Raw genomic sequence first — 25,907 nt, 5'->3', positions numbered from 1 at the left:
AGGCAGTCTGTGTTAAAAGCTATATGACCACTGGAATTCAAATCCAGGCATTCTGTTTCTTCTTAAGTAAATATACAATCTATAAATTTAGTATTAACTCAATGCCCCAGATTGATCTTGAGATATACTTTCAAACTTCACATTTTAAGTTTTTTCTTACATAATTAATTTAACATAATTAAATACTTCGTTTATCACTTACCTATATAAAATAAATAATATTACAGTTTGTATTTAGATAAATATGTATAGTAATTTTATTTAGATAAATTTGTTTAGACTAATTTATTTAGATAAATTTGTATAGCAATCTTTAGTACTAACATAATTAATTTATTATTTCACTGTACTACATGCCATATAACTAAATTGCTCTAACATTTTCTAAGGAGATTCCAAAGTTAACCTAATAAAATGAAGGTTTGAGAAATGACTCTCAAATATTTTCAAAAGAGAAACACTTGGCTTCTCTTTTCTACTCACTGAAACTTTTTTGCCCTATCAAAAAGGAATTGCTAAATTGCTATTTAAGTCTTGAGACTTTTCCTTCAAGTTTATGTAAACTGGTTATTTTTATTTTCTGTAGTTTTAAAATATTCTCTTGTATTATTATTTTATATTCTTTATTAACAGATTAAAGTAATGAGAAAGTGCCTCCCAGTACCTTTTTCAGTTCCTGTGGCATCAGATGCTGCCTATTTAGGTCTGTCCTCACCACACCACCTCATGTCTTCTAACTTTGTGTGAGATCACCACTGATTGTGAATCTTCCCAACTCATTTTTACTTATCAATTCTGTGTATAGAAAAATATGGTTTGAAGAATTTCAATGTACACCTCTTTCCACAGGATCAGAAATGATTGTGCTTAGTAGCAGTTCTCATTTTAATTATCAGACCATCAATATTGAAGAGGCAGCAGGCTTTTTTTATGATTCTCAAGCTAGAGTTCACTTTACTATTAGTTTCACTGAAAAATTGTAGGATTATGCTACCAGTAGAAGAGGATGCAGAATTCAGAGCTGCTATAAAATTGTCTTTAAAAGTACAAATGAAACAGTAAGTAGGATACATGCAATGGTTTTGTGTCCTAAGAAGATTGATAGTTAATATTTAAATAATTAACGTTAACATCCTTCTTGTAAGACTGAAACATAAATCATGGTTAGTATTCTCCATATACTTACAGGAAAATGAAGGTTGTCCATAAGCCATTATGCCATGCTGATTGTAAACTTAAATAAGAATTTTAGGCATTGGCTAAATGCATAAGGATGTATAAAACTTTTAAGTATGATTTTTTTTTTCTTTAAAGTAGAGTTAAATTGGATGCTGTCATTGAAGTGTCACAAAGAATGACCAGAATAAACCTCAGTGTTAGAACAAGATGTGAATTTACTTCAGAGGTATTACAAGATAGTTACATGATTTCAAAAACTCTCACCCTCATTGAGGGTATTTAGGAATGGGTATTTGGAGAAAGAGGATTTCTCTAGAGATAGCTGATCTGGCCTTAGACTACACCACCCACCCTCAGGAACAGGAATTCCTGCCCTTCCCTCAAATCTAAAGAGAAAGGCTCCAGTGAGGTCTTTCAGTTTGACATCTATTCTCTGAAGCAGAGTGGGATCATTGAACCTAGATTGAAGGCAGAAGTAAAGGAGAAGAAGGCATTTTGCTTGGGAAGTCCTTACAGGTGTGTTGGATATATATTTCCCATAGACCTGATTTGTGCAAAGGGAGAGAGTGATTGATTGAGATTAAAATTAATATTTTGTCCAAAAAATTTGCCATTTGTTGTCTGAACAATTCTGTGAAGAGACAAGATGAGTTTTCTTGTGATTCTTATCTGCACCAGCAGATAAATGGTGAGTTTTGCAGTGGCCCTACATTGTTACACCTTAATTAATCTGAATCTGCATTTCCTAGTAATTCCCTACGTATATGGTTTCAGGCCATGGTAGCCATGGGAGAAATGTTCAAGAGGCCTTAAAGTTCAGTTCAGTTCAGTTGCTCAGTCATATCCAACACTTTGAGACCCCATGGACTGCAGCACGTCAGGCCTCCCTATCACCAACTCCCAGAGTTTACTCAAACGCATGTCCATTGAGTCTTTGATGCCATCCAGCCATCTCACCCTCTGTTGTCCACTTCTCCTCCCACCTTGAATCTTTCCAAGCATCGTTGTCTATTCAAATGAGTCAGTTCTTCACATCAAGTGGCCAAAACACTAGAGTTTCAGCTTCAGCATGAGTCCTTCCAATAAATATTCGGGACTGATTTCCTTTAGGATGGACTGGTTGGATCTCCTTGCAATCCAAGAGACTCTTAAAGGTACCCCAACAGCACACTTCAAAAGCATCAATTCTTTGGCGCTCAGATTTCTTTATACTCCATCTCTCACATCCATACATGACTATTGGAAAGACCATGACTTTGACTAGACCACTGGGGGCAAAGTAATGTCTCTGCTTTTTAATATGCTGTCTAGATTGGTCATAACTTTTCTTCCAAGGAGTAAGCGTCCTTTAATTTCATGGCTGCAGTCACCATCTGCAGTGATTTTGGAGCCCCATAATAATAAAGCCTGTCACTGTTCCACTGTTTTCCCATCTATTTGCCGTGAAGTGAAGGGTCCAGATGCCATGATCTTAGTTTTCTGAATGTTGAGCTTTAAGCCAACTATTAATTCTCCTTTTTCACTTTCATCAAGAGGCTCTTTAGTTATTCTTCGCTTTCTGCCACAAGGGTGGTATCATCTGCATTTCTGAGGTTATTGATATTTCTCCTGTCAAACTTGATTCCAGCTTGTGCTTCATCCAGCCCAACATTTCACATGATGTGCTCCGCATATAAGTTAAATAAGCAGAGTGACAATATACAACCTTGATGTACTTCTATCACGATCTGGAAAGAGTCTATTGTTCTATATCCAGCTCTAAATGGTGCTTTCTGACCAGCATACAGATTTCTCAAGAGGAAGATCAGGTGGTCTGGTATTCCCATCTCTTTCAGAATTTTCCAGAGCTTGTTGTGATCCACACAGTCAAAGGCTTTGGCACAGTCAAAAAAGCAGAAGTAGATGTTTTTCTGGAAATCTCTTGCTTCTTTGATGATCCATTGAGTGTTGGCAACTTGATCTCTTGTTCCTTTTCCTTTTCTAAAACCAGCTTGATCATCTGGAAGTTCACAGTTCACGTATTGCTGAAGCCTGGCTTGGAGAATGTTAAGCTTTACCTTACTAGCGTGTGAAATGAGTGCAATCATGTGGTCATTTGAGCATTCTTTGGCATTGCCTTTCTTTGGGATTAGAATGAAAACTGACCTTTTCCAGTCCTGTGGCCACTGCTGAGTTTTCCAAATTTGCTGGCATATTGAGTGCAACACTTTCACAGCATCATCTTTCAGGATTTGAAATAGCTCAACTGGAATTCCATCACCTCCACTAGCTTTGTTCGTAGTGATGCTTCCTAAGGCCCACTGACTTCACATTCCAGGATGTCTGGCTCTAGGTGAGTGATCACAGCATCATGATTATCTGGGTCATGAAGATCTTTTTTGTATGGTTCTTCTGTGTATTCTTGTCACCTTTTCTTAGTATCTTCTGCTTCTCTTTGGTCCATACCATTTCTGTCCTTTGTTGTGCCCATCTTTGCATGAAATGTTCCATTGATATCTCTAATTTTTTTGAAGAGATCTCTATTCTATCCCCTTCTATTGTTTTCCCCTATTTCTTTGCATTGATCCCTGAGGAAGGCTTTCTTATCTCTTCTTGCAATTCTGTGGAATTCTGCATTCTGATGGGTATATCTTTCCTTTTCTCCTTGCTTTTTGCTTCTTTTCTTTACTCAGTTATTTTGTCAGGCCTCCTCAGACAACCATTTTGCCTTTTTGCATTTCTTTTTCTTGGGGATGGTCTTGATCCTTGCCCCTGTACAATGTCACAAACCTTCATCCATTGTTTTTCAGGCACTCTGTCTGTCAGACCTAATCCTTTGAATCTATTTATCACTTCCCCTGTATAATCATAAGGGATTTGATTTAGGTCATACCTTAACGGTCTAGTGGTTTTCCCTATTTTCTTCAATGAAAGTCTGAATTTGGCAATAAGGAGATGATGATCTGAGCCACAGTCAGCTCCTGGTCTTGTTTTTGCTGAATGTACAGAGCTTCTCCATGTTTGGCTGCAAAGAATATAACAAATCTGATTTCGGTGTTGGCTATCTGGTGATGTCCATGTGTAGGTTCTTCTCATGTGTTGGAAGGGGGTGTTTGCTATGACCAGTGTATTTTCTTGGGAAAACTCTATTAGCTTTTGCCCTGCTTCATTCTGTACTCCAAGGCCAAATTTGCCTGTTACTCCAGGTGTTTCTTGACTTCCTACTTTTGCATTCCAATCCCCTATAATGAAAAGGACATCTTTTTTGGGTGTTAGTTCTAGAAGGTCTTGTAGGTCTTCATACACCCGTTCAACTTCAGCTTTTTCAGCATTACTGGTTGGGGCATAGACTTGGATTATTGTGATATTGAATGGTTTGCCTTGGAAACAAACAGAGATCATTCTGTCGTTTTTGAGATTGCATCACAGTACTGAATTTCAGACTCTTTTGTTGACTATGATGATTCAGTTCACTTCAGTTCAGTCGCTCAGTCATGTCCGACTCTTTGTGACCCCATGAGTCGCAGTACGGCAGGCCTCCCTGTCTGTCAAAAACTCCCGGAGTTTACCCAAATTCATGTCCATCGAGTCGATGATGCCATCCAGCGATCTCATGCTCTGTCGCCCCCTTCTCCTCCTGCCCCCAATCCTTCCCAGCATCAGGGAATTTTCCAATGAGTCAACTCTTCGCATCAAGTGGCCAAAATATTGGAGTTTCAGCGTCAACATCAGTCCTTCCAATGAACACCCAGGACTGATCTCCTTTAGGATGGACTGGTTGGATCTCCTTGCAGTCCAAGGGACTCTCAAGAGTCTTCTCCAACACCACAGTTCAAAAGCATCAATTCTTTGGCCCTCAGCTTTCTTCACAGTCCAACTCTCACATCCATACACGACTCCTGGAAAAACCATAGCCTTGACTAGATGGACCTTGGTTGGCAAAGTAATGTCTCTGCTTTTTAATATGCTGTCTAGGTTGGTCATAACTTTCCTTCCAAGGAGTAAGCATCTTTTAATTTCATGGCTGCAGTTACCATCTGCAGTGATTTTGGAGTCAAAAATTGAAGTCTGACACTGATTCCACTGTTTCCCCATCTATTTCCCATGAAGTGATGGGACCAGATGCCATGATCTTAGTTTTCTGAATATTGATCTTTAAGCCATCTTTTTCACTCTCCTCTTTCACTTTCATCAAGAGGCTTTTTAGTTCTTCTTCACTTTCTACTATAAGGGTGGTGTCATCTGCATATCTGAGGTTATTGATATTTCTCCCGGAAAACTTGATTCCAGCTTTTGCTTCTTCCAGCCCAGCGTTTCTCATGATGTACTCTGAATATAAGTTAAAGAAGCCTTGATGTACTCCTTTTCCTATTTGGAACCAGTCTGTTGTTCCATGTCCAGTTCTAAGAGTTGCTTCCTGGCCTGAATACAGGTTACTGAAGAGACAGGTCAGGTGGTCTGGTATTCCCATCTCTTTCAGAATTTTCCACAACTTATTGTGATCCACATAGTTAAAGGCTTTGGCATAGTCAATAAAGCAGAGATAGATATTTTTCTGGAACTCTCTTGCTTTTTCGATGACCCAGAAGATTTTGGCAATTTTATTTCTGGTTCCTCTGCCTCGTCTAAATCCAGCTTGAACATCTGGAAGTTCAGGGTTCATGTATTGCTGAAGCCTAGCTTGGAGAATTTTGAGTATTACTTTACTAGCGTGTGAGATGAATGCAATTGTGTGGTAGTTTGAGCATTCTTTGACATTGCCTTTCTTTGAGATTGGAATGAAAACTGGCCTTTTCCAGTCCTGTGGCCACTGCTGAGTTTTCCAAACTTGCTGGTGTATTGAGTGCAGCACTTTCTCAGTATCATCTTTTAGGATTTGAAATAGCTCAACTGGAGTTCCATCACCTCCACTAGCTTTGTTCATAGTAATGCTTCCTAAGGACTGCTTGATTTCACATTCCAGGATGTCTGGCTCTAGGTGAGTGACCACACCATCATGATTATCTGGGTTGTGAAGATCTTTTTTGTACAGTTCTTCTGTGTATTCTTGCCACCTCTTCTTAATATCTTCAAGAAAGTAGGGAAAACCACTAGACCATTCATTCAGGTATGACCTAAATCAAATCCCTTATGATTATACAGTGAAAGTGAGAAATAGATTTAAGGGACTAGATCTGATAGACAGAGTGCCTGATGAACTATGGACTGAGGTTTGTGACATTGTACAGGAGACAGAGATCAAGAGAATCCCCATGGAAAAGAAATGCAAAAAAGCAAAATGGTTGTTTGAAGGCCTTACAAATAGCTGTGAAAAAAAGAGAAGCGAAGAACAAAGTAGAAAAGGAAAGATATTCCCATTTGAATGCAGAGTTCCAAAGAATAGTAAGGAGAGATAAGAAAGCATTCCTCAGCAATCAATGCAAAGAAATAGAGGAAAACAACAGAATGGGAAAGACTAGAGATCTCTTCAAGAAAATTAGAGACACCAAGGGAACATTTCATGCAAAGATGGGCTCGATAAAGGACAGAAATGGTATGATGACTACTCCATTTCTTCTAAGGGTATCTTTCCCACAGTAGTAGATATAATGGTCATATGAGTTAAATTCATCCATTCTAGTCCATTTTCGGTCTCTGATTCCTAAAATGTCAATGTTTACTCTTGCCATCTCCTGTTTAACCACTTGCAATTTGCTTTGATTCATGGACCTAACATTCCAGGTTCCTTTGCAGTGTTGCTCTTTATAGCATCAGACTTTACTTCCATCACCAGTCACATCCACAACTGGGTGTTGTTTTTGCTTTGGCTCTGTCTCTTCATTCTTTCTGGAGTTATTTCTCCACTGATCTCTAGTAGCATATTTTGCACCACTGACCTGGGGAGATCATCTTTCAGTGTCTATCTTTTTGTCTTTTCATACTGTTCATGAGTTCTCAAGGCAAGAATACTGAAGTAGTTTGCCATTCCCTTCTCTAGTGGACCATGTCTTTTCAGAACTCTCTACCATGATCCGTCCATCTTGGGTGGCCCTACACAACATGGCTCATAGTTTCATTGAATTAGACAAGGCTGTGGTCCATGTGATCAGGTTGGTTAGTTTCCTGTGACTGTGGTTTTCAATCTGTCAGCCCTCTGATGGAGAAGGATAAAAGGCTTATGAAAGCTCCCTGATGGGAGAAAGTGATTGAGGCGGGGAAACTTGAAAGGGACCTGGAAGGTTGAAGTAAATCTTAACCATTAAACTCTGAAAGACAATGCAGAGGTCCAGCAGATTTTGTATCCATAGTTGCTATTTCACTGACTCACCTAATTAGCATAATGCTGTACTTGAAGTCATAATTCCTATTTCTTAGATCTCTCCTTTAGCCTGTTGGCCCAATGTGTGTGTGCAACTCCAAATCAAAGAATGCCTTTTTATCCTGAAAATTACCAATAGAGACATCGTTTTGGTTTATGAACCTTCCCTGACTTATAGTTTGCCTTGAGGGTACCTTTATGTCCTTGCAAGGTGCAGTTTGTCTCTGTTCTCATCTATGTCCAGCTTTCTTTCTGATGGACAGTCTGACTGACCTGTAGGAACTCTAGGGTCATCACCAGATTCAGGACAACAGACTGCTTTACCATCTCCTGCAATCCTATGCTTCCTGCAGTAAATTGTGTGTGCAAATGTGTGTGAGCACGCTCATTCATGTTAGACTCTTTCCAACACCATGGACGGTAGCCTGCCAGGGCCCTCTGTCCATGGGATTCCCCAGGCAAGAATACTGGAGGGGGTAACTCTTCTCTTCTCCAGGGAATCTTCCCGACCCAGGGAATGAACTGCGTCTTGTGGCAGGCTGATTATTTACCACTGTGCTACCTGTGAAGGACCCCCCTGCCGTACATTGCTTACTCTATATCTCCCTTTAGCAGTTTTGCTCCTCTGATCAAATCTGAGCTGTGAAAGCTGTAATAGAAAGAGGGTGTATCCCTCAGAATTGAGAAAGAGGGTATATCCCTCAGCAATGGGGGAAGGGGACGGATTACCAAAAAAAACCAAACAAACAAAAAAAGAAATGCCTGCCCTCGGGAAGTACTCTGCTTTCTACCTCAGCCAAGCCCTGAACACGGCAGCTTGACTGGCATTTGCCCATGACTGCAAGCATTCAAGTCATGTCTTTTCATTTAAGACAGAACCTACTGGGAAAAGGGGAGTAACTATCATTTTGTGTAAAGTTGAAAACTTTGCATTTTAAGATGTGTGACTAGGCATTGTACAGTCAGTACTCTGGCTGTATTCATTGTACTGACTTAGGCTCTGCTTTGAATACAAGGTGACAGCAACTTGACTTAGCTGAGAGTTGGCAGAAAAGCTATGAGTGGCTAAATTTTTGTCTAATGACAAGTGAAAATTAGCTCCACTGAACAAAGTTAAATGGACAGAGTGGTAATATGTTAAACATGGTTTTGATTGCATCCCACCAGTTGTGCTTGTTCACTATTCATTGTACCAGTAGATCTTGCTTTCTTTACTTCCCTGGTATTTGTTTACTTTCCTATGTACATCTTCTACTTCTTCCTCTTTTCCAGTATTTTCTTGACTTTTATGTTTTTTGCTATGCTCTAACATCATCTCTTTGCAAATGTCTCCTTGAGCAAAATGATGTCTTAATCAAAATCTGTTTCTTTTGCTTTCAGTGACAACTAGTTGCAACAATAAAGACAAATTAGTAGTCACAAGATTTGAGATCGTTTCCCCTTAGAATGAGGTGGAAATAACCAGGATCCTTTTTGGAAAGCACTAGAGTATGAAGCTTTTTTTCAATTTAACCACTGTGGGTTCATGAAAAATATGCTAATATATTGGGTTGGCCAGAAAGTGCAGAAAGTGAAAGGCATATTTTTCATTTTCATGGAGAACTATATTGAACAACATATTTACTAACCGAATAAACCTTTTGATCCACCCAGTAGTGTTACTCAGAACTTTTAGAGCACACAGCCTGATAGGACATAAGGATATATTTCCTAGTTAAGTTTAAATCCCAAGGAAGAAAAGCCCAAGAAAACGTGTAAAAGTGTGTTATTTTTTTATTCACAGTAAACTAATATGACTCAAAATATTAGGTAAAATATTATCAAATAAACAAGAATATAAAAAAATGTCAAATATGAAAAACCACTAAATGTATGCAAACCAGCTTAATTGTTGGCCTGTTTGTTTGATATAAATTAGTAAGTCATTTGTGATTCTGCTTCCAATTTTAATGATTGGCCTATGGTAGTGACATTACATCTTCCTTTCAATGAAACAATTTTTGAGATAGAAGTTTAATTATAGAATAAGGCACAGAAAATGTTAAGTGAAAATAGTAAATAACTTTGAAATGAGATTGACATTGGCTTTCTGTTCTAGTCTCACTGCCAACTTTGGGCAGCCCAGTTCTGTCCTGTGGGGCAGTAATAATGGCAGAGAAACCATCTAGCACAGGCTGCTGCAGATGTTCTAATTCAAGGCCAGCTTGAAGAGTTACCACCAGAACACAGTTCTCTAAGTTTAAATGAGCTGCCAGTGCTGTCATTTGGCAGTGTTGAGTGTGCAATAACTAACAGAAGAGAAAATCTATTGAATAAAGGAGACAGTACCCGTATTAAATACTTGGTAGAAAGAGTAGGCAATGGCATCCCACTCCAGTACTCTTGCCTGGAGAATCCCATGGACAGAGGAGCCTGGTAGGCTGCAGTCTATGGGGTCGCTAAGACTCGGACATAACTGAGTGACTTCACTTTCACTTTTCACTTTCATGCATTGGAGAAGGAAATGGCAACCCACTCCAGTGTTCTTTCCTGGAGAGTCCCAGGGACGGGGGAGCCTGGTGGGCTGCCGTCTATGGGGTCGCACAGAGTTGGACACGACTGAAGTGACTTAGCAGCAGCAGCAGCAGCAGAAAGAGTAGGCTCAAGAGGAAATCAAAAGGAGAGCCATGCTTGGGTCGGGGGAGAGATAGAAGGAGGGAGGGAGGTGAGAAATAGGCAGAAACTGTAAACTTTTCACACAAGTTGAGTGGATCTAATATTACAATGGAAACTTATTCAAAAGGAGTGAAGTTTTCTGTAGCGACAGCAATGCCTCTTCTCCACTCTGGTTACCCTGGCAACATGACTCCTTTCTTACAATAATACCATTATAATGAGAAAAAAAAACAAATGAACAAAAATGATGTGAAAAGCAATTAGAGGGCAGATCTCAATCCAACTTGGAAATACATGGTAGGGGGTGGGGGATTTGAAAGCTATTTGTTTCAATAGAAGTGAAATCATGACGAAATTCACTGATTTGGACAAAGACAAGTAGAATGTGTTACCTTCAAAGGCCTTTATTTGTGCGCTGCACAGGTTCACGCTTGGACCAAGGCAAATAGAAACCCGATCTGCTTTGCCATATGCTTGAGGACCCACACTCTGGTTTCCTTCCAGCTGCCTCTCTCCGTGAACTGAGGTATCCCTGGGCCTGCCGGGATGTGTGCACTCAGACCCCATACACCTTCTGGACCATGGTATTGAACAAATCCTATGTGCTGGACTTTTGTATCCAAATGGCCCCTACTCTGTCCACAGCCTGCCTGGGTTCTCTCTAGGGTGGATTATATCACTGTCATGGGTACCGCCAGGCTTAAATGTTGGCCAAGGGGAGGTTGTTCGTAGAGACTTTGGACTCCTGTGTTAGTCCAGGTGGAAGGGCTCTTCTCTACAGTACAGGACTGAGCCAGGACTGGAGGAGCAGGGGCACATTGCATGGCTACATTTAGGCACTAAACTCTGTCCTTCCACTTAATTTTGAGGAGTGCCTTTTCCAAATGAAGAGATTAGAGCATGTTTAACTCTTTGTTGCTTAGAGTTTAATGTAACATTTATATCTTTAGACATAGGGCTTTGAGCCTCCATTTCTGCTCTTGTCTTAATTTTGCAAATGTCAAGGGCAGACCTGATTCTACATGTTATAGATAATCGCACTTATACTTGTGTTGATAGTCCTTTTTTTCTGTAAATGCTTTAAAGGTAAGGCTGAATAGTAACCTACACCTATTATTTCTAAGTATTACTCAGAAAATCAGTAAATACAGAATTAACATGATGAATCTTATTCTTGTGAAATTGCTTTGGGCTTTCTATGCATACTGTCATCAAGGATAAGAAAAGTGAACAGACCAGGAGCCAAGGGAGAAAACATTTGCAAAGGTAGCTGCATGAACCTTTTTAAAGATAGGTTAAAGAATGAAGCATATGAGTTAGCAATATGGATATAACTCATGCAAAGTGCAAAATTTTAAAATATCTTGACAATAAGTTTTGAAAAGCAACTCAGAAAAAGTGTGAGCTAATATTTCTCAATTGACTTCTTTTGTTGGTGACTTCTATATTTTGCCTCAAAAACTGATCATATAATGATTAAAAGAGACAATTGATATGAAAGCATTTTAAACTGTATTGTGTAAGTGTAAACATTTTTATGTTATCATGAATAAATAAATGGCATAATATATGCATATATTATATACAGTGAAACCATACTATATAAATATAAATGTTAACCTAATTATAGTAAACATTTATGAAAATGTCTTTGAGTTCATTGTTGTGTCTTACCAAGTAATCATAAGACATGTCTAAGCCATAGTAACTGAAAGGCCATATCAATTTTTACCCTCACATTTTATTTTAATATTTTATATAATCTTCATTGTAATTATTTGTGTATTTGTATACTACTTACCTGTTAGAGTCAACTTTCAACTTCAAAAGTGTGATGGCATTCACCAAAAATAATGTTGCAGAGAGCTAAGTGACCCATCCATTCCACTGCAGGACTCTGGAGATTCATCATGAGCAAGCGCAGAGGAGAGGTCCCTGTTCCAGGGAAGCTTGCAGACTACATGGGAAAGGTCATGAAGCAGTCCTGTATTTTAATGAACATGTATAATTTCCCTTACAAAGATAAGAGTTGTGTGAGGAAGAGAAGTGATCTGTAAGAACATCTCCTAAAGCAGTTGTTCTCAAGATTTGGCACACATCATGATCCTTAGGGCAGTGGTGGGGGCAGGGGGCTTTTTAAAACACAGATTACTAGACCCTAACTCTAGAGTTTGATTTTGAACTTTACTTCTGAGATGAAGCTGATGCTACTATTTTGAGAAATAGTCATAAAGAAAAGTCACTAGATTGGGAGATGGTGGCTCTTACATTTTATCTAGCTCGTGAAACAGCACAAGCTCAGCAAGTGCTGATTTCAGTTATGTGCTTCCTGTAACATGTCCCATTTACCAGGGATTTCATTCTTCTTATGCCCATCTCTTCAGGAGTGATCCTGAATTTGTTATAATGAACACAATCAATTGAGCAGAAAACCAACAAGTGGTACTTTTATGACCAGAAATAAAAACTCTGTACCTTCTCCTTTCCTCTTTGGTTATTGTCGTTTATAAAATTATGTTCTAAGTAATAGGAAGTGCAGGAAATTTTCTGTGAGAGAAACAATGAAGAATGGTAATTACTGTAATGGAAGCAATAAGCAATTACAACAGAATAAAAGGCATATAATACAAGAAAAGTAAGTTAAATAAAATGCTGTGTCAAGAAACCATTGGTTTACAGTCTATGGTTTACTTTAAGCTGAAGAAATTGTACAAAGATATTACATGGATTTAAAATGTCAGTAAGGCAAAATATGGCAAGCAACTCTAAGGTAGTTAAATAGTGGATAATTCATATTTGTAATATTTTGTTCAAGCTACCCTATTTTTGTTATCTTTGAGTAGGTATCCAACTCAAGCTGAAAGATTATTAAATATTTAAAGAAACAAAATTTAAGCATTATGCAAATATAATGATATTTTAAAGTCTTAATAACTGATCTGGTTATAATATAGTTGAATAGTTGGAGCTATTGATTAAAATTCAATGTGCTTATAATTTTATAATTATATTTATAGATATTTCATATCAATAAAACAATGAATTATTATAGCAAAAATTTATAGATAAAACATGTTTCAGTAACTACTCATTATTTTGCCTCTAGGCTGCTGCTATACAATATAACAACAATAATTTTCAAGTAATAGAAGAAATGACCTTTGTATGCATTTAAAAGAAGCAATCCCTAAATGTTTCCTTCAGGCTATTAAGTGAAAGTGGATTTGCTCAGTCATGTCCGACTCTTTGCAACCCCATGGACTGTAGCCTACCAGGCTCCTCAGTCCATGGAATTTTCCAGGCAAGAGTACTGGAGTGGGTTGCCATTCCCTTCTCCAGGGGATCTTCCTGACCCAGGGATTGAACCTGGGTCTCCTGCATTGCAGGCAGATTCTTTACCAACTGAGCTATCCTGGTGGAGTCAAAATCTTTAGCCTGATATTTTGGAGGATTTTACTTGCTTCTGTAAAAACCACGATTTTTGTTTGTCATTTAAGCCTAAAAAGCAATTCTGAAAATTTACCTAATGCTTCTCAAGCATAGTCTTGCTCAAAGAATGTTGACTTTAGGAATAAATTGAACGTATTAGAGATGAGTTAGCTGGAATTTAATGATAGATTGACTTATCATTACCATGTCTCACCAAAAAAAATATATTTATTAAAATATAAATACACCAGAATGAGATGAGTCTTAAATAACACCATTCATTTCTATAGTAGATAACTAAAATAAAACTTAGAAATAATTTCTGTGCTTTTGATACAATTTCTGTTTCCTGTTACACAAATTTGCAGGAAAAATGACTGAATGAAGACATGCAGATTTTCTAATTCTGATTTGATTAATTTGCCTTTTCTATGTAACCAGACTTGGGATAGTTGGGGTAGAATACAATTATTGATAAAAATCATGGGAGTTAAATTATAATGAATTTTAATGAATTATCAATATTGTCAAAATGATGATTACAAAGTTCAGCTGGATCACAATCTCTAGGAAATTGTTTCTTGACTCTGACCTGATCTATTGGAGTTAGAGTGGATTACAGATCTCTGCTCTGTTCATTAGCACCCAGCCCTTGACTCTTCTATGGCCACCTCACAGCATGTTATTGATAATGTTCATTCACTTATCTGTCTACTTCTTTGAACTGTGAACTCATTAGAGAAATTGATTGTGTCTTACCCATTTTTTTATTTTAATTTTTATTGACTTTATATTTTTAGACCAGTTTCAGGTTCAAAAAAAACTGAGGGGAAGATACAGGGATGTCCTCTTTGACTAATCCCACATATGCATAGCCTCCCTCATTATCAATGTCGCTCAACAAGATGACACATTTTTTACCAAGAATGAACCTACATTGGTGCACCATAATCATCAAAATCGCTGGTTTATATTACAGTTCAGTTTTGGTGTTGTACATTTTATATGAGTTTGGACTTAGGTCTCATCACTATAATATCACCAGTTCAGTTCAGTTCAGTTCAGTTCAGTTACTCAGTCTTGTCTGACTCTTTGTGACCTCATGGACTGCAGCATGCTAGGCTTCTCTATCCATCATCAACTCCCAGAGCATGTTCAAACTCATGTCCATTGAGTTGGTGATACCATCCAGCCACCTCATCCTCTGTGTCCCCTTCTCCTCCTGCCTTCAATCTTTCCCAGCATCAGGGTCTTTTCCAGTGAGTCAGTTCTTTGTGCAGATATATGTTTTCAACTCCTTTGGGTAAATACCAGAGAGCAGAATTTCTGGATCATATGATAAGAATGTATTTAGTTTGGGAAGACTGCCAAACAGTCTTCTAAATTGGCTGTACCATTTTGCATTCCTACCAGAAATGAATGAGAGGACTTTTGCTTCATCTCTTCACCAGTACTTGGTGTTGTCAGTGTTTTAGATTAGGGGTCATTCTATAAGGTATGTGGTAGTATCTTATCATTGTTTTAATTTACCTTTCCTTGATGATACATAATGTGGTATATGTTTTTACATGCTTACATGATAATGTATAATGATGCCATATAATGTACAGTATCTTTACACATACTTATTTGAAGATATATCTGTTATTATATCGGTTATTATATTACTGTCTATTATAATATAATGATGAATTCATGTCATAATATATTTTTCCAAACCCATAGAATGCACAACACCAAAAGTGAACTGCAGTGTAAATTATGGACTTTGAATGACTTCTTATTGCTTTTAGTTGCTAAATCATGTCCTACTCTCTATGACCCCATGGACTATAGCATGCCAGGCTTCCCTGTCCTTCACTTTCTCCTGAAGTTTGCTCAAACTTATGTCCATTGAGTTGGTGATGCCAACCAACCATCTCACCCTCCATTGTCTCCTTCTCCTCCTGCTGTCAATCTTTCCCAGTATCAGGGTCTTTTCTAATGAGTCAGCTCTTCACACAAGGTGGCCAGAGTACTGGAGCTTCAACATCAGTCCTTCCAATAAATATTCAGGATTGATTTCCTTTAGCACTGATTGGTTGATCTCCTTGCTATCCAAGAGACTCTCAAGAGTCTTCTGTAGCACCACAGTTCAAAAACATCAATTCTTCAGCACTAAGCCTTCTTCATGGTCCAACTGTCACATCCATACATGACTACCGGAAAAACTATACAGACCTTTGTCAGCAAAGTGATGTCTCTGCTTTTTAATACACTATCTAGGTTTGCCATAGCTCTTCAGCCAAGGAACAAGTGGCTTTTAATTCTGTGGCTGCAGTCACCATTTGCTGTGATTTTGGAGCTCAAGAAAATTAAATCTGCCACTGTTTCCACTGTTTCCTCTTCTATTTGCCATGAAGTGATAGGACCAGATGCCATGACCTTAGTTTTTTGAATGTTGATCTTTAAGCCAACTTTTTCACTGTCCTCTTTCACCCTTATCAAGAGCCTCTTTAGTTTCTCTTCATTTTCTACCATTAGAGTACTATCATCTGTATATCTCAGGTTATTGATATTTCTCCTGACTATCTTGATTCTGGCTTCCCTGGTGTCTCAGAAGGTAAAGAGTCTGCCTGTAGTGAAGGAGACCAGGTTCAATCCATGAGTTGGGAAGATTCCCTGAAGAAGGAAATGGCAACCCACTCCAGTATTCTTGCCTGGAAAATCCAATGGACGGAGGAGCCTGGTGGGTTACACAGTCCATGGGCTTGCAAAGAGTGGGACACAACTGAGTGACTAATGCTTTCACTTTCAACTTGATTCCAGCTTGTAAGACATATGCCCAACATTTTACATGATGCATCCTGCATAGAAGTTAAGTAGGGTGACACTATACAGCCTTGACGTACTCCTTTCCCAATTTTCAGCCAGTCTGTTGTTCTGTGTCTGGTTCTAATTATTGCTTCTTGACCTGCATATAGGTTTTTCAAGAGGCAGGTAAGGTGATCTGATAGTCTCAACTCTTTAAGAATTTTCCAAGTTTGTTGTGATCCACACAGGCAAAGACTTTTAGCATAGCCAATGAAACAGTAGTAGATGTTGTTGTTTTGTTAGTTTTTTTCTGGAATTCCCTTGCTGTACCCCTCTGGTGGTAGATGCTGATAACTGGGGAGGCTATGCATGTGTATGGTCAGGGGCTATAAAGGAAATCTATGTACATCCCTTCGATTTTAAGGTAACTATAAAGCTATTCTAAATAAATAAATTATTAATATGATTTTTTTTAAGTAAATGTTAAAAAGTTACTTAAGTTGACTTCCCTGGTGGTCCAGTGGTTAAGACTCCATGCTTCCACTGCAAGGGGCATGGGCTCAATCCTCCACTGGAGAACTAAAATCCCACATGCCACAGGATGTGATGAAAAAAAAAAGTGAATTAAGAAAAAGAGAATGATGTTAATAAGAGTGAACTCTCTGATAAATTACAAACAAAAATTCTAATTTGAAGAAAAATAGAGATAAGATTAGTACTCAAATAAACACAACAGAAGTCTTAATATGTTGTTAGTTCTAGGTAAAGATTGAACTCTATGATTCTCAGAAACTCAAGTGAAGGGAGAAACATAATCTTAAGATTCAACATAATCATAAAATAAATTTTTTTGTGATATTTAAAATTCTGGATAATTTCCCCTGATGCCTCAAGGAACCACTGCGTGATATAATAGACAAGGTCCTTTAAAAATTTATAAAATTACTACAAATGCAGACTTTATATGATAGCTCCTACAGCATTATTCAGTCCTAGCTGAGCACATGATGCCACAGGGAAGTCCAATAAAAGCAATTGTCCAAGATGTTGAAATGCTGACATCCAAGTGCAATGCTGAGACTCTGGCTCACTATCAAGTGCTACTCCCAACATAAAAGGTGATACATGATCCAATGTCCCCTAAGAGCAGCCCCATTAATAGCAACCATATTTTCTGTTCCCTTTCATTTATCTTAATATTCAGGAGCAAAGAGTATGAGATTATAGTCTGTGGGAATCTGGAGACACAGTAGTCATTCTGTTGATTAAAAGACAGGCCCATATGCTTTATAATCAGCTAAGGATAGCTGATATCTGTAAAGGAAACAATTTCAAGCCTGGTATTTTGTCTAAAGTAGCCAGGCCATATTTACAGGAGGATAGCAGAAGGAAATATTCAGGACCTGGTGTTTCCTTGGCAAATAATTCTGCATCTGTTCCAACATAAAATTAAATATGTGATTGAAGCCTTAAAGACTTATTCTGTACTAGATGGTTTCGATAATTTTACCCTGAGCCATTTTCATAACAAATATTATCAATCATTAACCAGGGCCCATAAAATATTGCATTTTAAGTGATTTGACTTTCCAGTAAATGATTAAAAGCTGAATTAGTTGTAAAATATACCCTGAGGTAACTAAACATGTTAGCATGCTGGATTCAGTTGTTGGATATAGGCCAATTAGACATTGGAGAATATGTGTCAAAAACTGATTTCAGTTTTAGAGTAGTTAATACTAAATCATTCATTGTGACAACAAGTATGTGTTACTGGATCAAATAATAAAATTTTATCATCAACATTTTTCAGAATGCATATTGTTTGGTTGTCTAGAGTAGTAGCAACAGTTCACTCAGTTTTTATGAGACACATGTTAAGTCATTAATCCAGTTAGAGAGAAAAAAATGATAAAAATTCTGATTTTTGAGAAATTGGATTTTTGTATGTTTTCAACATTATATAGCCAGAAGTTTCATGGGTAATAAAATTATGTATCTATGTATTATACTCAGTTACATTGTGTGCATTATATTAAATAGGATTCAATATCTATTTCTGCTATATTGACTATGCCAAAGCCTTTGACTGTGTGGATCACAATAAACTGTGGAAAATTCTGAAAGAGATGGGAATACCAGACCATCTCCATCTGGCCTGCTTCTTGAGAAATCTGTACGCAGGTCAGGAAGCAACAGTTAGAACTGGACATGGAAAACAGACTGGTTCCAAATAGGGAAAGGAGTACGTCAAGGCTGTATATTGTCATCCTGCTTATTTAACTTATATGCAGAGTACATCATGAGAAACACTGGGCTGAAGCACAAGCTGGAATCAAGATTGCTGGGAGAAATATCAAGAAGCTCAGATATGCAGATGACAGCACCTTTATGGCAGAAAATGAAGAAGAACTAAAGAGCCTCTTGATGAAAGTGAAAGAGGAGAGTGAAAAAGTTGGCTTAAAACTCAACATCCAGAAAACTAAGATCATGGCATCTGTACCAATCACTTCCTGGCAAATAGATGGGGAAAACTGTGGAAACAGTGACAGACTTTATGGTTTCGGGCTCTATCACTGCAGATGGTGACTACAGCCATGAAATTAAAAGACACTTAATCCTTGAAAGGAAAGTTATGACCAACATAGACAGCATATTAAAAAGCAGAGACATTACTTTGCCAACAAAGGTCCGTCTAGTCAAGGCTATGGTTTTTGCAGTAGTCATGTATAGAGGTGAGAGTTGAACTACAAAGAAAGCTGAGGGCCGAAGAATTGATGCTTTTGAACTGTGGTGTTGGAGAAGATTCTTGAGAGTCCCTTGGACTGCAAGGGGATCCAACCAGTTCATTCTAAAGGAAATCAGTCCTGAGTGTTTATTGGAAGGACTGATGTTGAAGCTGAAACTCCAATTTTTGGGCCATCCTATTCGAAGTACTGACTCATTGGAAAAGATGTGATGCTGGGAAAGATTGAAGGCAGGAGGAGAAGGGGACAATAGAGGATGAGATGGTTGGATGGCATCACTGACTCAATGGACATGAGTTTGAATAAACTCCAGGAATTCGTGATGGACAGGGAGGCCTGGCATGCTGCGGTCGATGGAGTTGCAAAGTGTCGGATATGACTGAGCAACTGAACTGAATTGAATATGTTACTTGAAAATGAAACTTAGATGTACAAAGGGGTAATAGTATACATCATTTGAAATATACAAAATCAGACAAAACTCAACGTAATGCATTTTTTTTGCTGTTTTTCAACCATCCTTAATGGATGTTTATATTTGTCATTTCTCATCAGAAAAAACAAAAAAAAGGCAGATATTTTCCTATGAATGAATCATAGAAGAAATGTGTAGAATAAAATATCCAAATTGTATTTTTAGAATTAGAGACAAAAATAGTTTTTATTTAAATTGTTTTAGAATAAGAACATTTTTTCTATATAACACAATTACTTTCATAGGACTTTTTTTTATAAGTTAGGACACATGACAGTCATAGAATCAAGGAAGTCTAGACTAGGAACATCTTCTTCAGTAAATTTAACAAATCATAACAGCTTACCAGATACTATTCCTCAAAAAAGGTTATTTGGAGAGCTGAAATCATATAACAAAGGCATAGAGTTATTCATCTTATGTTGGTGATGTAAAAATACTTCAAATAGCTCATCATTTTCCAATCTGTTATGCATTAATCCTGGACATCTATATATAGTCAGTGAATTTCACTTACGGAGACTGGTACCGAGACAGTCTGTACTGAATAATATCCTGACTGGACCACATTCCAGACTTAGTAGAATGAGGGGAAGTAGGTAAATGGAAAGCAGCATCTTCTCTGTCTCCTAAGTAAAGCTGGTGTAGCAGAGGTTTCCATAAGAATGATAATATTACGGAAGCATTTAAACATAATTGCATTTCTCTCAGTACAATTACCCTGTAAATGTGCTTTGAGTCTTCCTATAACCTTCTGTATCTAATTGGCAAAATTTAGTAGGAGGGTAGAAAAGCAATAAGGACAGGATGTTCATTTTAGTGTTTCAGTGGCATAATTGCTACTTATTAATAATAAGTTTTGCTTTTCTTTATTATTTTTGGACCTCATTGTTGAGTTTCCGAAATAGTTTTATAGTATTTATACTTATGCGTACATTTATAATACGCATTATATTTTATTTTATATCACTGCAAAACACATTGATTTAATTTGTACTTCAGTATTATTTCATATCACCTGTCTCTGAAAATCTTGGAGTTTTCCATTAAACTAATAAGTATATATTCTAAGATTCTGGTGTTAAACTATTTAAGAGACCTAACAGCTGAGCATGGGAGGAAATAAATGCATCAGGAAGAATTATGTGTGCTCAAATAGTTATATTTCACTTGTGTCCTATCATTTTATTGTAATATTGTTGATGGCCACCCAACATACCATTTTTACATGAAAATTCAGATTAGAAAGATTTTGTTGAATTATATGTCAAATATTAGATAGAGATTCACCTGAAAAATCATCAAAGTAACAGTCAAGTTACAGTCTCTTGATTGTTATGCTTAAAAGTGAAAAGATAATTTATTTAGCAAAACTTATCACTTTTTTAAAGATACATTTTGTAACAGTTATGTTGTTAGTAGTTAAAATTACTCAGGCAGCCAGTGGCAAATTGTTGCCTATGTAAAAACACCTGGTGAATATACTGTAAATACGTGTTTTCCTTCTTTGTTGGGCTTCCCAGGTGGCTCAGTGTGTAAAGAATCTACCTACAGGAGACGCAGAAAATGCAGTTTGATCCTGGGTCAGGAAGATCCCTTGGAGCAGGGCATGGCAACTCACTCCAGTATTCTTGCCTGGAGAATCCCATGGACAGAGGAGTCTGGAGGGCTACAGTCCATAGAGTTGCAAAGAATTGGACACGACTAAAGTAACTAAGCATGCATGCATCCTTCTCCATACTGAAAAAAAAGTCTTACAGGTTCATATTAAACCAAAACTATAACAATTATTAACGTAAATCCATGTTAAATCATACCATTCTCCCTCTGCTATGATGATGCTTCTGGGAACTTTCTTTAACTTTTGAAGTCACCTTATATTCAATAATCATTTTAATGGAAATTCTAGGACTCTTTTTCAACCCCAATTTTATTCTTACTGTTAATACTTTCAGAACTTACATAGGCCAAATGCTAATGCAAGAATGAATTTGGTGTCATTATGGTTATTAGAAAGGGTTGAATTCAGACACAGTCACAAAGTCACTTATAAGTATAGTTAGAAGTAAGATAAAGATAGAAAACATAGGATGCATATGAAGAAATAGCCATTCATTCTTTGTATAATATTCCAAATATAAACACTAAGAAACTGTATATTAAAACTATCATGCTGAACTACAGCTCCATTTCTTTTCTGCTTATGTGTTAAAACATCTGTATGGTTTTCTATTAAATGCTTGAAAACTGTGACCACTGTGCAATCTGATATATTACTTGACATATGATTAGCATGGAGGATCTTAATGTGTTGTAAGTAGATAATATTGCATATTGTATAGTTTTGGGGCAGTAACGTTATGCATGTACCATAAGATCCACTTATATAAAATAAAGATATAGTGATTTTTCAGTTTTAGTGAAGTAGAAATTGCTGCAATGCATTAGAATATGCAACTTTAAATTCTACTTGGGTGAACTTCTATTTAGAGTCAAGTTTTCTGCCAAGAACATAAAGCATTTGTAAAACAATGCTTTCCCAAAGTTTTAGACCGTAATCTGACTTTTTTCTAATAAAATGAAAGCTCATTTTTTCCCACTTGTTTAGGCATGGACAAGTTAAACTACTTTGAATTTGGTTGTCTATAAACTATTGTCTACCGAGTCAGTGATTTCTCTGAGCTTCATTTCTTCAACAAATGACAGCAATAAAGACAGTAAAGTACTGTTATTATAAAAGCAACTAACATTAATACAGGTTTTAGGAAATGTATGAAGATGTTTTTGAAACATCAATTTGTGTCTTGAATCCCTTACAGTGGACAGAAGATGCCACCAAACAAAGCCATTTCAAGAAAAAATACCTGATAAAAAAAAGAAGGTAGAACAGTGAAAACATGAAAATTTCTCAACTCTGTCTTTCTGTATAACAAATCAGTGTGGCATTAGTACTACATTACAATACGAAAAGACAGAAATAATAGACTAGAGTGACAGACATAGCATCACCAACTCAATGAACATGAATTTGAGCAAACTCTGGGAGATAGTGAAGGACAGGGAAGCCTGGTATGCTTCAGTCCATGGGATTGGATTCAGACACAGCTTAGTGACTAAACAACAAAATTGTCATAAAACTATTTTAACAATTTATTTGAGTTATTTGCTCTTTGTTCTACAAGAAGATATTTTTACTTTATAAATTGATTTCTATAAAGTCAAAAAGTTATTTTGTTAGTATCTAGAAGTTATTAAAGGGCTTCTCTGGTGGCTCAGCATTGCCTGTTAATGCAGGAGACAAAGGTTCAATCCTCAGGTTGGGAAGACCCCTTGGAGAAGGAAATGGCAACCCACTCCAGTATTCTTGCCAGGAGAATCCATGGACAGAGGATCCTGGTGACCTACAGTCCATGAGGTGGCAAAAGAGTCAGACATGACTTAGCAACTAAATAACAACAGAAGTTATTGAAACAGTAATATATTCAGAGACAAAATATTACTAAGAAGGTACTATTGTAAAAGCAGATATTTTCTTTGGAGAATCATATGTTTATATGTTTTAGTAATGGAAAATGTATCTGTTAGAATAATCTAGGTTGTGCTGTTATAACAATCAATCCACAAATCTCAACAAAAAATTATTTTTTTCCATGCTTCATGTCCATCAAGGTTGACTGGGGCCCTGTTAAATGTTGTCCTCAATCTTGGACCCATGCTTACAGACAATCCCATCAACTGAAACTGTCACTTTGATAGAAAAGAATCTGGTGTATCATCTGGCTTATAAAGCTGTAGTGTCAAGTAATACATACCAGAAAAAACAAGTTATCTGGCCATGCCTCACTTGGTAGTGTGGTGAGGAGATTGCAGTTTACTAAGTTATTGGGGGGAAATTAGTAATACTTGTTTTTTGTGTTAATGACTAACATAGGAGTACTAAGAAATCATATTTAACAATCAAAATCTATTATTATGCCAGTCTGGTTGTTAAAAGATGCTAGTAAGGCTAAGCTGCACTACTATACATTCTGGGCTTAACCAAGAACAAGCCAAAATATATAATTATCACTAAAAAGCAAGTAAATAATTGTTTTAGAAGGCTCATAAGATAGCATAATTTTTCTATTGAATATTATAATGTTTTCATTGTTTTAGAAAAAGAAAAAAGGAGAAAGAAAGGGGAAAATAGAGTAACTGTGGTGATGGACAGGAAGGCCTGGCATGCTGCGATTCATGGGGTCACAAAGAGTCAGAGACGACTGAGCAACTGAACTGAACTGAGCTGATTTCCTTTGTATGGCAGACAAAACCAGGAGAGTGGAAGCTAAAGTGAATTGTCCAAGTTCACACATTTACTTAATCAAGATTCAGGATACAACTCTGGTGACTTGCTTTCAGAGCCTTAACAACTGCTTTGTTTTGCTTCTTTCTCCCAAATGAAAAGAACTTGAGGATATCAAACTATGGAACCAAGTGTAAGAAAGAGTGGGACGAGAACATAGCACAACTTTCTGTGCTATAAAATGTTGGTTTAAACAGTTTGTTTACCCTCATAGGTAATTTTTGGGGGGTATTGTGGGTACTGAGTATGTATGTTTTAAAGTATTTACCTAAGTAAAATGTAAAGTCTAGAACTAAATCTAAGGATCTTACCCAAAGTCATGAATGACTTGAGTAAGGGCTTAAGACTAATTAAAATAATTCACAGAACATGTACCCAGTGACACATTTATGTCACAGCTCAAGTATAGAGGCTTTGAAGCCAGATTTGGTTTAAATCATGGAAAAGGTGATCTCTTATAGCTTATGTTTTGTTTCTTGGAAGAAGAATTAAATCACCTAGAATTTTGTTGAAATGTGTATCTTCTGAAAAAGGAATTCCCTTTTCTCATGGTCCTTGAAAATTCAAGGTCATTTAGAACACTGGAGCAATTCTCTTTCTGTAGGCATACCCTTTCCAACCTCATGATCACTGTTAGAGTTAAATACTTCTGCTTTAAGTTTACTTTATTGCTTAGTCATCTGCAAAGTATTTATAGTAAGCCATTGATTGGAGCTGCAAATCCATGTCAATTATCTGGGAAACCCCTTTCTGTGAAAATCTCTGCCTGTTGCTCCTTTGGAATAAACAAATAATTAACACCCTCAGCCACAGCTGACTGGACCAGAAGTTGACTCTGGAATGGAGAAGACACACACAATTCATAAACTGTTTTCTGATTTACAACATACAGACTTGCTACACAGATGATGCAGATCAATCAATTCAAATCTAAAAAACTAAGCATCTATGTTTTCTGAGATAGAAACCACCCCTAAAAGTCATAATATGAAAGGGAGATTTAGGACATGTTGCATGGGGGCACAATAGGTTCAAGAGGATGTCAGTCAAGAGAAAAAGCATGCAGAAAGAAGTGGCAGTAGAGGAGGGCATATGGCTCTGAGATGTGAAGAAAATGACTTAGGCTCCTAGTCTCCCAGAACTTTATACCTATGAAATGAAGGATTATTCATCCACTGTTGAAAAATCTATATAATCCTTGAGATCTTTATATTTATTCACCCCATCTAGTTTTATTTGAGTTAATTTGAATAGATTATGGTTGTAAATTAACAAAAGATTTAAGTAGAAAAGCAAAAGTTCACTTATAGATTCCCCTTTTTAAGAGCTTTTCTTCAATTTTATTTTGTTGTAAACATGTTTTCACTATGGAAAACAATGCAGAGACTCCTTAAAAAATTAAAAAGTATAGCTACCATATGACCCATCAATTCTACTCCCGGATATTTTTCTGAAGAAGGCAAAAGCACTAATTTAAAAAGATATGTGCATCTGTATGTTCACTGCAGTATTGTTTACAATAAGCAATATACAGATAAATAAGATGTGATACATCTACATATATAAATATAAATATTACATATGTAATATAATATTCTATGCATAATATAGCATTACTCAGATATAAAAAACAATGAAATCTTGCCATTTCCAATGAAGTGGGTAGACCTGCAGGATATTTTGCTAAGTGAAATAAGTCACACATAAAATACAAATATGCTATGATTTCACTTACATGTGGAATCTAGGAAACAAACAAATGAACAAACATATAACAAAACAGAAACAGGGTTATAGATAGAGAAAATGAGCAGGTGGCTGCTCAAAGGGAGGGGTTATGGAAGGAGGAAAGAAATAGGTGAGAGAGACTAAGAGGTACGTACTTACATTTGCAAAATAGATGAGTCAGGGATATTAAATATACAATATAGGGAATATAGTCAATAGTAATATAATATCATATGGTGATATATCATGACTAAACTTATTGTAGTGGACATTTTGAAATGT

The 25,907-nt window shown here is 36.9% G+C and overlaps 1 pseudogene across 1 annotated transcript in view; it reads left to right on the top strand.

Moving 5' to 3' along the window:
* The window catches only part of LOC145547079 (EKC/KEOPS complex subunit GON7 pseudogene), a 43,109-nt pseudogene extending 19,176 nt beyond the window's left edge, over window positions 1-23,933 (top strand). The window contains exons 4-5 of the transcript XR_014083520.1: window positions 21,079-21,264; window positions 23,711-23,933. The product of XR_014083520.1 is annotated as an EKC/KEOPS complex subunit GON7 pseudogene (transcript). The remainder of the gene's footprint in view (window positions 1-21,078; window positions 21,265-23,710) is intronic.
* Window positions 23,934-25,907: the final 1,974 nt, after the last annotated feature.

Source organism: Giraffa tippelskirchi, chromosome 1, assembly GCF_054371585.1.
Source record: "Giraffa tippelskirchi isolate mGirTip1 chromosome 1, T2T-mGirTip1v1.2.pri, whole genome shotgun sequence".
Classification (NCBI taxonomy): domain Eukaryota; kingdom Metazoa; phylum Chordata; class Mammalia; order Artiodactyla; family Giraffidae; genus Giraffa; species Giraffa tippelskirchi.
This window is presented reverse-complemented; position numbering and strand designations above follow the sequence as displayed.